The 17,106-nt window shown below is 41.1% G+C and overlaps 1 protein-coding gene across 1 annotated transcript in view; it reads left to right on the top strand.

Moving 5' to 3' along the window:
• Positions 1-17,106, top strand: part of TSHZ1 (teashirt zinc finger homeobox 1) — a 111,917-nt gene that overhangs the window by 48,265 nt on the left and 46,546 nt on the right. The window lies entirely within an intron of this gene.

The raw sequence follows: 17,106 nt of genomic DNA, 5'->3' as shown, positions 1-17,106 counted from the left end.
TGATTAAATGTATTTAGCACTGACTGCCCATGGATCCCTTGGTTCAGGTCTAAGTGATTACTAAATAGAGTTGCTTTCTAAAGTGTTTCTTGAATTCCTCAAAAACTGCTAGGCAAGAGAGTTCTAGGTGGTAATGCAAAATCGTCTTCCACCATTTGGCTTAAGTATTGTTTGAACATCTCTCCATTTAGTTTTTTTTTTTTCACTGTGATTTCTAAACCGAATAATGCTGGGGTTGTAAACAAAAAATCCTAAACGTTTTGTCAAATAGCATATTTAAGCGGGGTAGTCATACTTTTCTTTTACAGGACTTTAGGAAGGGTGGATGGTGTGGGTCAGTGCTCCCCTAAGTGGCTACATTATTACTCAGGTGCTAGTGTTTCTTTTTGGTGTGGGCAGACTTCCAACAATTCATATTCCTAATTAGCTTCTATTCTACTCCCCAACTTTGGTACACCCACAGTGCTAAATTTGTAATAATATTTTAATCAATAAAAAAAAAAGTGCAGGCCACAAAAATATTCTTAAGAGCCCAGGCCTGCTGCTGCTAAATACTGGCATTGCTGTATACTAGAGCTGTCTAGTCTTCATTCCACCTCTGCCTGTTTCTTCGGCTTCCCTCCACCATCTTTTCTTTGTCTTGCTTGTGCAAGTTCTTTCGTTGCTGTTCCTTGCTTTCCTTACCGGTCACTATTTTCCCATCCTTTACTTACTCCTTCTTTCTCCCGTTCTGCTTTTCTCTCTTTTGTTCTGAGTCTAAATCCGATGACCAAAAATAAGTCCTGCTTCCCAAAAATGAGGGGAGGTGTCTGCTAACTCCAAATGCAGCCGCCATCACAAATTAGCCATTGCCCACACCGATAAACAAAGAGCATAAGACTAACATGGGCATATGTCTGGTGGAGCAAAATCGACAAGGCCATTACAAGCCCACAAAAATGTTCTATGTTGCTATAAGTATGGAATCCCCAATATTAAAAGTCAAAATTTCTAATTGAGTTTTTCAGTCAGACGAGATTTAAAGTTTCTCGTAAAAGCACGTCACTGTTATGATGGCAGAAAAGACGTGGAATGTTTACAGGGCCGGACTGGCCGTAGCGGGCAACAGGCGTTTCCTGGTAGGCTGGAGGGGTTGGGGCTGGTTTTATGGCTGTGGGGGGGCCGTTTTATGGTTTTGGGTGCCGGTTTTGCAGTAGTGCTGCAATATCGACCCCCAGTAACAAAAGCGGGAATGATGCTTTATACTAGCACCCTCCAGGGCTGGTTGCTGTTCCCTGTTCGGCCCTGAATGTTTGTCTTCCTTAGCCTAAATGAATAGCCTATGTGGTTGCTGAGCCTATGTCACTACCACTCTCACATCTCCAGAAAAGCGAGAAGACCAGAAAACAACTTATCAAAGTCACAATTTAAATGGATGCATTCTCCTCCACAATCTCCTTTTTACTGTCTCAAAGAGGCATACTTACCTCAGCTGCTCTGTGGCCCTGCTTTTCTGTTTTTCCCCTACAATCTTCCGGAGCGGGGATCAGCGGATTCTTATGCACACCAAACTACAGTGCGAATGCACTAGCGGAGGAATGCTTGCTTTCGTAAATAGGTAGCTGCAGCTGATGTTGTATTAACAGAGAATCCCTGTGGAATACCAAGTAAAAGAGTAAAAATCACATAAATGAATAAAAACCAACATAAACTCTGCAATAAAAAGAGAATGATCATCATTCCTGGTACGTGTAAATGGATAAACCTGTAAAAACAAATAGCCTTGTGTTAGTTCTCTGTCGACTATTGCAAAACCTCTGTTCCACAAATATAGGACGAATGGTAAAATAATACATTTTTGATGGTAATAATAGTAATAATGGTAGCAGGCTTGTCGTCCCGAGGGTGCTACCTTTTGTGGCGTGTAAGTTGGTAGCATATCATGTTCAATGTGACTGGAGTTTAGAACACCGAGTGTAAGATATAGTTTTTCTGTGAACATAGACTACAATATCCATGAATATAAAAGAAGAGGTCAGTTTATTTTGCATGTGTATTGTCCTGCTCCTACTTTTGCTTTTATATTCTCCTCTATGGTCATAGTTTTTGCAACACGGAATGGTGTCGTTTTTTTGTTATTTTCTTTCCCTATTTATTTCCTCTCAAAGCTGCCTTTGGTTTTCATTGTCTGTCTTGGTACTCAGTCAAGATAGCGACTCCGGCAAATTTAACTGTGCTCCATGTGCAGACCAACGCCTCTGAAAATGTCAGTGTTGGACAAAGAAATCAACACATTCTAAAACTAACGTGGAAATTAGTACTCATGCTTAATACTGTTCCATGCCATGGTTGAGTCCAACGAAAACTGCTGGGTTGGATAGCCATGGGAAAAAAAAACTTCCATTTGCTATAGAAAATCCTGGGAAAATGAGCCCCAGTAACCTACACAAGTCCACAGACATACATGGAAATTTCATAAGCAAGTATGTTGCTAAATCGAGGTGCGTACTTGTTAACCAGGATTGCTCTCATTTAGCACTTGGGTGATAGTTTGGCCTACTTTTCAGTTTTGTAAGACATTCCCAGCTTCAGCTCATAAAGCCACCCAATCTACTTAATGAAGGAATGCCCGTAGACAACTATCAAATCGACTTCTTTATGTAATTAGTGCTGCGAAGTTTAAATGGCCTTTTTAAATAGACATTGTTATTAACAAAGCCATTGTGCAAATTGGAAATGGCCCGTTGGTATAGAAAAGCGTGCCTTCCTTTACTAGAAAGATACAACTCCCGTTATTTCCTGCAGTATTTCTGTCTCGCTCTCCCTTTTCTCGTGTCCCAAACCATAACCAAAAAGTACTTCCCAGATCGAATCATAATTCACCCAATATTAGATCAACTGTTGTTTGTCTCAGCATAACTTTTGTACTATGGTCTTTGATTTCTTTTTGAATGCTGAAACAGGAAAAAGAAACTAACGATACTGAAAAAAGGTTATTTACCATTGTGGTTTTGGATTTGTGCTGTGAGTTATCATAGATCATGCTTTAGATCTTTGTGTGGGTTGTGTTGATGATGTTTCTTACTTGGTGTCCAGATTGTGATGGACACTCGTGATTTTCCTAAGTGATTTTCCTAAACTTTTCAGTGGTGTTTTATAGTGGTATATTTCCATCACATAATAACTCGTTTTTGTGTAGCATTTCATACCACTCTTCGACCACTTTTTTTTAGTTCTGTTTTTAGGAACCAAAGTTAATGTTACACAATGTAATGGTACTCAGTTTACCAACTGCACAAGCATGAAAGGATTCAGGTGATCCCGCAGTTCTTTGAATTTGTGTACTGCAGATCACTTCAGATGTCAGTGGCAAGTGTAACTCTGGTCAGCCATCTTGAACTTGTGAGACAATAAGTATTTTATTAGGCTATCCATTTAGGAAAGACAGTGTTTTCTGTTTTGAAGTGAACTTCATGCGCTGTGCCTTTATTGGAAGGTCTGGCTTGGCAGTTTGGACTGGACTGTTCCCATGAGCACAGGGTCAAGACTGATTTGCATATGGCTTGGTCTGAACTGGGGTGGCAAAGTGAGCTAAAGAACGATGATGGATTCAACCCAGATCTGTGACTCGGGTGAGTGTCTGAAAAGTTTCAGCGCTCCGTCCATCATCTCTTTGTGTTTGCTTTGTGCCTTTATTGCATGTCATCTGTTCCGCAGCAGTAAAGAGAATTTTGAGAACCCAGACAAACGTAAATTTTATCCTTCATGTTTTTCACCAATTCTTAATAATAACTAGTATCAGACTTATTGCATCATTGTACTTCACACGTTATTTTACATCTGATTTTTTTTCTAGTAAGTTAAGAGTTCAGGCTATATAAGATCTAAAAGAGAGTGCCTGACCCGCATCTCTTCCGTTGCCATACAGGCACCATGCCCTTTATATTAATTGTAGATTAAAAGGCAAGTTACACATCCAGGGGACAAACGTACGTCATTCGCTACATTGAAGTTTGTGAGTTTTAGAGGATTGGGGTTTGGTGACTCAGTTTGACTCAGTTTGAGGGGCATCTTCCACAATCAAAAGGCTGAGCTATCTATTGCCTATCAACTTTTCCTTTACATGTTTTTGTTACCTCTCACTTCTCCTCATGCATAACTATCCTGACTCGTTGGGTCCCTACATCAATGAATGAAATGGTTTTCAGCCCAGTTTCTAGAATTAGGAAAAAAGTCCAGTACACACAGCAATGCAAAATGTTTTAATGAAAAAATAAACTGTAATCTTGCAAATGACCGTGTTTGATTAACAGTTGTACTTTATTTTAACAACACCTAATTAAAGTTTGGAACCTTTCTGTAACTCACTGACCTCCCAGGAGCTTAATAATTTGTGGTAAAGCAGCGGGTCTTCCCTGTGACCAGTCAGTCCATCGGTGTACAGAAAATGCTGCTTGTTGAGGTCTTGCCATTTGCCGAAAGCCGTAAAAAAGAAAAAGCAAAAAGTGTGTTTTAGCCAGTGTAAGTTTGTTTACATATTTTGCTAGTGGTGAGCTTTATTTAAAATGGGCTTGACGAAAGTGCGAAAATTGAATCAGGTGCAGATAATTGAATCACGTTGTGATATAAACTCACATAGCTTTATGGTTACCGTAAATATCATTGGACCTACGCTGCTGGGGTACACGGCGGATATCCCCAAGACACATAGAAAGTTTCTCGCCATGGGCCTACTCTTGGCCAAGTGGAGGGTGGCCTGCAGATGGGGCAGAGGGAGGGCTCCTAAATTTAAAGATTCATTGCATGATTTTATATTTAGCAAGGATCAATTAACAACCTAAGCAGAACTGTTACAGACTGCCTCCCGACCCAGGGATATCTGGGAGCCACTAATCGCATATCTCCAAACACAGAGTGAATGCGCTAAGGGTCCCCCCCCCATGTTGGTAATCCAGAAGAGAGCCCTTGAGGGGTAATAGTACAATTTACTGCATGAGCACCCTACTATGTGAATGCTGTGCCTCATTGGGCTGAGTAAAGCATAGGAGACACCAGACTTCATTCTACTTTGCCAAAACTCACATGGGCCTTGAATAGACTATGTACTGGGGGGGTTACTACGAGCCACTCTAACGCCGAATATGGATGGGTTTGTGACATAGCCTATGAACGAGGTGGTTTTCCTTTATTTTTTCTCTGCTCTTTGTTTATTGCTATGTACCTGCTGTTTTGATACTCTATGGTACTGTACAAGTCTGACTCGAGTCGATGTTATGGTTTGTTTTGATGTATGACAAAACTTGATAACGGTTTAAAAAAATATATCATTGGACCAGCATACAATCAAAATGGCTGCGTTGTTTATATTTCCTTGGTTGTGTTCTCAGACAGTGGGAGACGTCAATACCGTGTCCGTATTGGCCAATTTTGAGCGCGTTACAATCTTATTAAAATAGTGTGAAAGTGGAAACATCTGAGGTTTGGTGAATGCAATAGGTCGAAATGCTCTCACTGTTACTTGTGCAATGCTGGTGGGCCTGCTCCTCCTTCTGCCATCATTGGTCCACAAGGAGCCACAGATATTAACTTTCCAACCTTATGCAGAAGCCACACATTCTCTTCTCTTCAGTGGCTACATCATTAACAACATTCTCTACCTTCCAATTGACTTAGACATCTACATCAGACAAATACCATCTGCTAAGCAACACAAGGAGCTCTTTATTTCTGTGTGAGGTGAAGATGTGTTCCATACTCGACATATACGTTATGTCACGATTTTATTTCATGCCTTGGTCAGTTTTATACCTGAAACGTTGTTATGAGAAGGCAAATAAGTGAAAACCAAACTGTTGCCTCCAATTACATGTAACAACACACTCGTGAGCCAATCATCAAGCAAAAATAATCATGCTATGGAAATTCCACGTTCTTAATTATTGCTCAGAATGTCGTGAGCACACAGACTCCATCAACAAATATTATGACGGACTCTGCTAAATATGTTTTTCTAATATCAACATTAATCATACAAATAAAATTACCCCATTTATCAAAATTCATAACGTATCAACATGCATCTATTCGCATGAGCTATTCAGACTTAGTTAATACATTTTTAAAGAAGCAGAATGATCCTTGACTATGCATTAAAACACCATATCCTGTTTAACATACTATCCACAGAACAAAAAATATACTTCAAAAAATGCCAATGCTGCATTTCAGCTCTGTAAAAGCAATTGTTACATATTTCCTGGGACGAAAAGGGAAGATTTTCTCATGCATTTTTACGTTGCATCCATACTGCTGTTTCAAGGCCTCCCCCCACAGCTAGTATCAAGGACTAGACAGTAAGAGGATCATTTAGTCCACACTACTCCTCCACCATGATAATATATTTTTTTTATTCATGCCTTGTAGGCTCAAATATATCTGCTCCGCATTCGATGTATCCCCATCGAATCCATTCTAAAAGATGGCGAATCAACAACATTCCTTATTGGAAACTAAAATATTACCGCCCTGTTGCAATTTGTACATTTTTTTATCGTAGGGGTTTTCAGGATGAATAGTGCAATCTGTTGAGCCTCTCATTCGGGATAGCAAGGTGTTGTGGTATACTGTGGTATACGTGTACTCCAATTGCCAGATTGCTCCCTCTTGTTTTATTATTACTGCATTCCAAAGGGTCTAGTCAAAATTGTTACAGAATGCTTAGCTTAAACTTTTACGATGGCATTTTTTAGCCTTTGGCCTGACAAGTGTGAATGTTCAAGCCCATGGAAGAGACCCACTCTAGAAGACAGCTATAAACCTAGGGTGCAGACGTTGTTCTGTTAGTGGTACATGCACATTCCAGAAAAGAAAGAAAATCTTGGGTGTGATTCAGAAAAGCATTTAGGAGTATGGGGACTAGCCCTACAGGAGTGAGTACACCTGTATGCACTGTGTATGCCTTTGTGAATCTAAAAGTCCAACTCTCTATTAGTAAAAGAGGGACAGTCCTTTCAATTTGTACTAATTGTATAAGAATATTCCCTAATACTTCAATTCTATTCTAATTTTAGATGTTTTGTGGCCAATTCACACACACTCTTAATTCATCAGTTGATGCTCTGACCACCCTTTGGGAACAGTTTAATGATATCATTTCTCTTATTCTGCCTTTTATCATTTCATTGTAGCATTGATGCACCTTCGTACCCATGAAAAGTGCTAGCTGTTGTTTTGTTATTTGGAATTTGGACTAGATGATCAAGTTTGTGTTTCCACTGTATGTTTCAGATTGGCTCCTCTGTGTAACCTTTTTGCTGTTAGAGATATAAGTATTTTCTTGGTTTGTAGAAATTAGCGACTATGTTTTAGTTGTGCTTTCTTACTGCCTTTGCCAAGGCTTTTGCACTCTGATCTTCTTAGGGTCCAGTGTACAGCCTTTTGAGCAATACATTGCAGTGCTGAATGTAAGTGCATGAAAAATTTAGCATATTAATGTGTAGGCAGCAACAGCCCTGGCAATTAATTCGGACCAGGCCAGAGGGAGGGGGGTACTGGTGGGTAACACTGCTGCTGCTTTTGTTACAGCACTGCTGCAAAACCGTCCCCCAGTAACAAAAGCGACCCCCACAGGTCCAAAACCGGCCCCCACCCTTACATCCCACCGGGGAAACGCCCGATGCTCACCTTGCTCAGCAACTGGCGGAGTCTGCGACCTGCTCTTTGCATATTAGACACTGGATAACCAAGGCCAGGCCTTTCTTACAAACTGTAGGGGAAATTTGAGTCCGTTTGTAGTCATACCGTTTGAACAGTCCCACAACAACATTTCATTTTTGCTGGAGGCACATCCATTGGGCTGCAGTTTGCCTTTAACGTCGCTAGCCGTTGAATGACGTCACAGTACGTCTCAAAGCCAGTCTGAAATCACCGAACAAAGGAACATTCTAGAATGCCATTTGTTGGAGATAATTAGCTAGGCAGGACCAAGTAAAGAGATCTGTCTTTTTCTCTTCACTGAATGGTTCGTTGAAGTTTGAGTCGGCAATCAAGTGGAAAAAAATTCCATACATATTTTCCCAGTGGATGGGGGAAAAAAAGAAGAAAAAAGGTTGCATTATAACATTAACTGAAACAACAATAGATTTTTTTTATGTCAAAAATATCTACCGGTCTAGGGTCAGGTAACACCACAGTAAAGGATCTTTTTTTTTTAGGTTTTTTTGTATGTCTAGTGGGCTATTTGTGAATCCCCCAAAAATAGTCACTTAAACATTCACAGTCATAAATCTACAACTCATAAAGTTACACCTGAATTGTAAATCAACCAATAACAATGTTGTTGAAATACTAGAAGACACAGCTTCCAATATTGACTTTTCCACCTCAAATAGTGTGATGCCAGGTTTACTCTCTGTCTTCATTATCTTATCCGCAATTGTTCGATTCTAGAATTGGGTACAATATACCAAAATAGTATTAGGAAGGAAGTTATGGATCATTGAGTGCTGTAGTGATAGTTGATAAATCTAAGCATTTTAACGTCCATCTTTCAAGATGGCGTGCGCAACTGTATTTTTTCTCTTTTTTTTTTTTTACTTGTTTCCTAAGGAAGGTGATATAGCAGAACTTCCTGTGCTTTCAGAGTGTGGTAGTGCAGGGCTAGGTGTGAACTTTTAGTGCCCTACTCTAGGGCTGGTTGATCGCTGCTGACATTGTTAATTGACTGTCAGTTGCAGCAATTCAGAGAATAAAGCAACCTCATCTATTATAATGCGTGCACTCCAAGAGCAATCCATCATTGGAGGAGTTAGGCTAATAGTTCACGTTACCTGGTAATGCACACCATATGATATGGTTTATGTAAGATCTTGAAGAGAAAGGCTCTTCTTTAGCAACAGCTAGAAATGACTAATCGGATAACAAGGGTTTCTTACCGTTCATTGTGAATCCTCAAACATCGGTCAGAAGTAGAAGACAGAGTGCCAAAGTATTGTATTTATTTTTCAAATGTAGGTCACCTCTGTGTTTCGAGCAACGTCAGTGCCATGCTAGACGATTAATCAAAAATGGTAAGCCGTGAATCCCAAGTTTTTCCGCATACGATTCATAATGTTAGTTTCAGGGTAGTTTTTGCTTCGTTAGAGCTTCAACTCTCTGGCTTTAAGGACCTTTGGTCAGTGAATATGCTCAGATATACAAGTAGGCTAGACAATTTTTTCTCTTTTATTGCTGATCTTTTTTGACCCCATCAGCGGAGAATCAATCGAGTCTGGCGAGACAATATACAATTAAAGTTATTCCTTTTCAATAATTCACGAGAGACAAGTTTGCGTGAACTCAAGTCTGATCTTGCTGAAGACCAATATTTCTTGTAAACTAAAGAGCTCTCCTGAATGTTGCACTTCAAAACAAGTTCTGGGGTGATCCACAGATTATCTCACTCTTAAATTCCTAGAGAGAGTCTTTAAATTCTGTGGCATTCCTGTTACTTGCTACAGGATGTGTTTGAACATTTAATGTGGGGTTTCAAAACTTCTGTTCATCCTCCCAGCCATTGGGCTTTAACTCCGTTTAATTTAGCATGAGCCGAGGTCTCACTTCTAGCATGCTAAAATCCATCTTATGCAATGAATCCTGCACCCTGTTGACCTTGGCTTCCCTCTTCCTCACACCATTAAGGGATTTTTCAAGTGATTGGCTTTTCATGCCAAATTGACAATTAAAGTTAATACTTTGGCAGTCCTGTCTGTGTTCTATGTACACCTGCCTGCGATGAAACACACAAACACAATGCGATGATGGACGGAGCGCTGAAACTTTTCAGACACTCACCCCCAGTCACAGATCAGGGTTGAATCCATCATCGTTCTTTAGCTCACTTCGCCACCTCAGTTCAGACCCAGCTATATGCAAATCAGTGTTGACCCTGTGACTCATGAGAACAGTCCAGCCAGAACTGCCAAGCCAGGTCTTCCCTGAACCAGAAACAACCATTCTGGGACCGGTGTTGGGGTAACACCCCTCATCATCATCCAGGCTAGCTTGAATCCAGTGGAGACATGAGCAAGAGGGGGAACGTCGTTTACGACGCAACTTTTAGCACGCAGTGCTATTACAACGCCGTTTTTAAATCGCATTCTATTACAACGTATGACTCTGGGGGGCGCTCAAGGATAGGGAATACTTTTAATTTACTATCCAACACCTTCCCTAGTGTCAACGGGGACTGGTGTTGGAATAGTAAATTAAAATATTCACTATCCAACACCCCTTTCTGTTATGCGTTGTAAAAGAATGCGTTATAAAAACCGCGTTGTTACAGCATGCGTGCTAAAAGCATGCGTTGTAACAACGTACATCCGAGCAAGAGACCTATGTCTGTGAATACCCTGCCAATTTAGGACGAACAAAGCAAGCACAAGGAGCTTTGCATATAGCTGGGTCTGAACTGGGGTGGCGAAGTGAGCTAAAGAACGATGATTGATTCAACCCAGATCTGTGACTGGGGTGAGTGTCTGAAAAGTTTCAGCGCTCCTTCCATCATCTCCTTGTGTTTGCTTTGCTATGAAACACCAGCAGTGCACAATTAAAATAGTGTTTTTCTGTTATTATTGTTTTTCCTCAAAAATCAATAAAATTGAATATCAAAAAAGAAAAATAGTGTTGTTGTTTTTTTTACATTACAGGCATATGGCCCCTGTTACAGCCACATTTAGACAGTGCCAAGTATTCTGTTTTTTTCTTTTCATGTTTGTACAAAACCAGACCTACTATTTTCGGTAATGCTTGTTCTTATTTGGAGCCAGATTCTACACCTTTGGGTAGGCAAGCACATCTAATAGAACTGATGGGCAAGTGCCATGTGAGCGGTATCTACATAAAATAAAGTTTCCTGGCATTTTTGCTACTACAAGTCTCCAGTTTAGACATTGAGGGCTGGTGTCGTCCACTGAAGGACCGTGCAGAGGGCGGGGAGAGAGTTCAAAAGTGCAAGATCTGAGCAATGGTGAGGGGAATTCTTTTCTTCCCCCTATTCCGAGGCTTCAGTGCTGGCACGTGCAGAAGGCCTCAGGTGCCGAATCGGTATCTCTTGCGGGCCTGTCCTCATCACGGCACTGTTCTGTCGTGATTTTCGCCTTTGTTGAAATAGTTTGGCTAGATTTTCCGGCACGTCCGCGGTCGGGGTTTCAGTCATTTAAGATGCCTGAATGGATTAACAAGAAACTTCTTCCGACCAAGTACAGCTTGCACAACTCAAACTGTACTTTGGGAGCCGAAAAGCTGCGCCTGTATTCTCCGAGGAGCCAAGCTGGTTTAATTTTAAAGAATGACTTGCCTTGCAGCTGCCGCTGTAAAAGGACTCCCGGAGCCAGCAAGTGTTTAATCCTCTCCCCAAACCGAGGATTTAATGCTGGCAGGCACAATGCTGCAGGTTGCTGTCAAGTGTAGAACAACAATAACTGTCTAGCAGAGAGAACTTTGTCAATATTTGTTGCCTCAGCCAGCAAGACACGACGGCAGAGGGATAAAGTCGAGCTCGGAATGTGGACTAAGAAGAGGGACATATTTTTCATTTGCATAGGAAGAAATCTATATTTTGGTGGTGGGCTGGGGGGTGGGTCAAAGGCGGTTTCATGTTAAATAAAAATGGCTCGAAAAATGGCACCTTATGTTTTGAAAGGAGACTGGCTAGCTGACACAAGCAGCACTAAATTGTCCGAAATTCCTGTTAATACGTAATTTTTGCTCTTGTTAAAGTTTATTTTGCACCATGTTTCCTGCTCCTTTGTATGCCTGTGCTCTATATCAACAGTGTTCACATAGAGAATTTTTTTAAAAAACATTTGCAAAAAAATTTATTAAAAAATAACTAACATGCGTGCAGGGACAATACCAATGAGCCACTTAGACTGTGCAGGCATGGCCACCCACCCAACTACTATTAAGTTAGCCTGAACACCTACTAAGATTAATAGGTCAGACTAACAATTGGCCATACGTTTAAGGAAATTCCAATACGTCTGCTCCCTGGAGAAATGTGCACTTTTCTCCATGATTCACCGTGCAGTTTTTTTGACCTCTAGTGGTTCAAGATTAATATTTGCAGATTAAAATACTAGTCAATTCTGTGGCATGTCCCTTTCCCTTATGTGTGCAGACATTGCTGCATGGATTATAACATCTTATTTTTCTTCTTCAGCACTGCAGCTGAAGCGGTGATGGATGCGTGCTCTCCTCATGCAACCGTACATTTGCTTTTTGTATTGGTGCATGGGCCTCATATCCCTGAATATAAATGGAACACTTCCAAAATGCTGTCATTTCGGGCTATCATGACTTGAACTCTCTAAATGGTCAGTTGTTGGCTGCGGTCACTACGAACAGGTTTTCTGTTTGGCGCCTCTTTTCTAACTGCTATTTTACAAGTGTTGCCTCTTTAATAGGAGATTTTGTACATTTCCTGCTTTGCCATAGTTGGAATTCAGCCAACGGCTAATGCCCTCTGTCTAACAACCACAAATAGACTGCTGCCCCTGCATGTTTGTTAGGATCAATAGGCTTGTAGAAAGTTTATCATGCGTTGGATTTGATACCAATCACTTGTATACACTGGGGACTAGTCACAAAGACTTTCTAGAGAATGCAAAGTACCACTCTCATACTACTCTTTCACATTCTGTTGCTTTTTGAATTGGCGGCAAAACATCTCAAAGCGTGAATTCATATATAAATGTTATGTTGACTTGTATAGACAATTAATCACCAAGATGGTATCCAAGCAGGTGTGTAGCCCCAAGGTGCTTATACGAACAGCCAGGTCTTCAGCTTCTTGCGGAACTCAAGAAGTGAGAAGGGAGCTCTGATGTGTTGAGGGAGGGTTTTCCATGACGAACTCGTCCATAAATTATTTATTATTATTATTTCGGAATTTTATATCGCTTAAACTTGGCCCGAAGGAATCGGAGCGTTTTACATGAGCACCAGTTGTGTTACACAAGGACACATTAATTTTTGTTAGGCACAGAGAGATAGTGATTTGCCCAGAAACACAAAATGTTGAGCGTCATTGACGAGATTCAAACCCGGATTCCCAGATTTGAGATCGACCGCCCTAGCCGTTAGGCTACATCCTCTCTCCATACGTTGGAAGTCCTCTCTCCCACTCACAATTGTGTCCTGGAGGGTAAAGCTTTGCACTGGTTTATGCGGAAGTAGAAGCCCTCCGTTCTGAAGGGAGGGGCTCCGCAAGCAGCTGATCGCACAATACTGGGATACCCTACTGCAAGCATTCCTGGAGTATATTAGGAAGGATACTAAACACCCCCCAGAAGTCCCCATTCTGCTTAACCTTCTACTGTTCTTTTTACCTGTGATTCTGTCATGCTGAATTCTGTCATTTACTCCCACATAGATGAGTCACCATCCAAGGGGGTGGACCGGGATGGACATAGTTGTTGAATTCGGTCAATCTATGTAATTTGTGGACATATATAATGCACTTCTCTGTCAATTGCTGCCTACTTCTTCACAGTTATGCTTTTGCTCGATTTATAAATAAAGACAAATAGAAAGCACTGTGCGTCTTTGCACTTTTACTAATAGGGAGTTGAAATATTTCAGGACTGGGTCACAAACGACTACAACAGTACGTGAAATAATTTTTCTGTAGTATGCCTTCCCATACTCACAGAATTGATCCCAATGTATTAGTCATTAAGGATTTATGATTATTATAAAGTCTTCCAGATCCAACTTCAGCTGCTCAGAAATCAACAGAGATTGGGACAAGAAACCAAGATGGAAAATGATTGTGATTTAATGTGATCTTTGTGTATGTTGATGTAGATTCTGCTTGTGCACTGGCCTGGGTGGTACTAGCGTACCCCACCAGTGGAAGTTCCCAGACGCGCAGTTTAAAAATATCACACTAGCCACAACAGTGAGTTAGCGTGACCGGCAGAAGAACCACAAAATCTCCATTTTAAAGCCGTCAGAAGGCACAGATCCACTCTTGCCCGAGAGGAAGTTCTTCCTACGCCGACCTGCAAACCTTTGAAAGAGGCGATATATTGTCCGCGTGACAGCGGAAGGACACACTGTTATCACCGGGAACATTTGGCAGGCGCTTCTGTCATAATTCCTGCAGTGCGTCCTGCTTTGACACCGACTTTAGAGGAGGTATTGGATAGCCTTGCTAATAAATTGGCTGAACTTGCCTTTTTTTCTGTTTGCGGAAGAGTTGTTACCGTTTGTGGGGATTTAGTACTAAAAAGTGCATGCTGTGAAACACTAGGGCCTTCATACCTGCAGTTAGCTGAGTGCCCATTGACTTCTAACCTGTTTAAGCATGTTGTACAAGCATCGGGTGCAGGTACTACACACTGACCCATCCAACAAGCTTATTCACACTCTACCTTGGTGTTTACTGTAGTTCACAAATTCCCTTTTGTTGTTCAATTCCCTGCTTTCAGCTACTTGCAACTCGCCGGTTTTGTTGATGTGGCCACCAGCCCAAAAAGAAACTGGATAAAGACTACCAGCTCATTTAACAACACAGCAGACCATGATGGAACAGCCAAACGTTTGCACTGCATTTCAATCACCTCAGACCTTGATTGATTTTGTAAGGCAATATCTTGGGGTGGACAGCTGCTTGTAGTAAGTAATGCATCTGTTGCAGACCACCAGGTCATAGGTTTCTGAGGTCGATGTAAAGAGAATTACTGCATTGGATAGTAACAAAGCAGCACACAGCTGTAGCAGAAAGGACTAGTTAGGACAACACATGTGTCCATGTTAACCTGGAAAAATAGCTCTTAAAAAAGTGCATTAGCAGTTGCATCACCCCCATCTATGCATAGTCAATGGCATATTGGTATATTTTAATACAGCTTCGGGTCCATGTTTTTGGCAAAATTAAAACTTTCTTCGTGTTCTGTGGCAGTAAGTTGTTTATATAACTTATCCTCGTAAATGAACAGCGCAGGATTTACGTATTCGTGTTCTGTGGCAGTAAGTTGTTTATATAACTTATCCTCGTACATGATAGCGCAGGATTTGCGTATAAGCTACACAAGCTATAGCTTGGGGCCCCCACTTTCTTGGGGGCCCCCAAAAAATATTATTAAATCATATTTGTCACTGACAAAGTCACATAGAATATCTGGACTTAAAAAGGGCCCCATATTTCAAATAGCTTAGGGCCTTATCAAGTCTAAAACCGGCGCTGTAACATGAACGAACACATTTTGTAACTGAGTTGAGCTTTCTGTATGATGTATTTCTTGTGGCCTCAAGAGCCAGTGCAAGTGCATGCTGTTTCTGCAACATTACTTGCTTTTGGACATCATATGAGTGCACAGATATCTCCATTGGAGTGGTGTAGAAGGACAGCACAGTGCCTGCATCTTGAAACTGACCCTTATCCAGAATAGTTATTAAAAACATAGGCTGCCCATGCCCAAATAAGTAAATACAAAATGAATAAATAGCTATTATATTTCCATACTGCATATTAATGAATCCCGTCTGTTTGGCACACAGTTGTGTATTTTCCTTGCCTTTTGTCCAGGGTGGAAAAGGTCACCTTAAGAAGTGCTTTTGTTTATTGCACTCATATGTTTTCCCCTAATCTGTTGATTTTAAGGTCTCTTCGAAAGACAGCTTCTAGCTGTCTGTTATTGACGACCTATTGTGTACAATACCAATACTTACTTCGGGTCAACCCATTGCTTATCACTGTGTATTTTTTGTTATTCTTATTTGGTTGCTGCTTACTTAATGTCATTCTTCATCCTTCTTGTGTTTAACCCTCCCCTGGAGCATAACTTCTTTATCGTATTCTGACTTCATGACTTGTATCCTTCTGCAGCTCCACATCGGGGAACTATTTTTTTCTTTTTCTGTCAGGTCTCCATGAGAATACATATGTTTCCTTGCTTTCACCTCTGTGTGCTCCTTCCCTCCACACATCAGGCATGTGCTTGCCCATTATTTTTCGCCCTTCTCTCATTCCGCTCCACGCTGCTCCACTGTTTAGTTTCTTTAATTTTTATTTGATCCCACCACACTCAGCTCCTTTGCAGACTACCACGAGGAAAAATCATTTCCCCTCGTCGTTATCTGTCAAAATCGCCCCACCGCCCCACAACTCTTACCTGCATGGCCCGCGGCTGGCCACCTCTACAAATAAAAAAATAGCAGGAACTAAGTAGAAAATAATTGATGGAAATGCGCCAGATATTTTGGCAATTTTCCCCCTCCCGTTCGTTTTGTACTGCTTTTTGCCACAGCAGCTGTTCTTTACATGGTCCACATGTGAATAAAATAGCTGGTTATATTACAAGCATAGGCATAACAAGAGAATTGTGCTGTAAACAATTTGGGTTGGAAGGAAACTAGAGCATGCATTGTAGAGTGGTGAGGTGCTTGCCTTATGGTACTGTGGTTGAAATTTTGTAGTTGTCATCCTACCCGCGAAAAGCCTAAGCTCATTAACGGATGAATAGCCAGATACACCATCGGAAGTGGTTGGTTGGAAGAATGAGGAGCTGCTGTTTTGCATATGTGGGAGGGGTTGTGTGTTGTACAAAATGACAAGGGTAGTGCTCCTATCCTGACATGGAGTTTGTGAGTTTGGCCTTTATGGCAAATGTTTTGCTGTTTTGCAAGTTGAGTAGTGGAACTCTCAATACAGCTGTTAACTGCACTCATGCTTGGAGTGAAATGAAGTAGAATGAGAGAAAGTTGCACATGTGGTCACGCTTACCATCCTTCGGGGGAATATTTTCAGGTATGTGGGTGGGAATGGTCCTGGATCACCTCAGGCTATGAACTGGAAACGGGCATTGAATAGATCCCGTTTACAGTTTTGGTTTACACCTATATTTCGGCAAATCAGTTCAGAGAAGTGCACGTCATAGGGAAAGAGACTAAGGATTCAACTGTATGAATGTCTATAAAAGGTTTGTTCAGTTAAAACCCTCATGATCTACTCTGATTTTTGCAGAGCATTTGGGAATTCTCTGTCTATGGGGTCTCTCTTAATTAGAAAGGGGAGCTTTGCATGTTCTTCCTGGGGACACTTTATATTATGGAATCAAAATGGGAAAGCAAGGACTTCATTCT

The sequence above is a fragment of the Lissotriton helveticus genome, chromosome 4_1 (genome assembly GCF_964261635.1).
Source record: "Lissotriton helveticus chromosome 4_1, aLisHel1.1, whole genome shotgun sequence".
Taxonomy (NCBI): Eukaryota; Metazoa; Chordata; class Amphibia; order Caudata; family Salamandridae; genus Lissotriton; species Lissotriton helveticus.
This window is presented reverse-complemented; position numbering and strand designations above follow the sequence as displayed.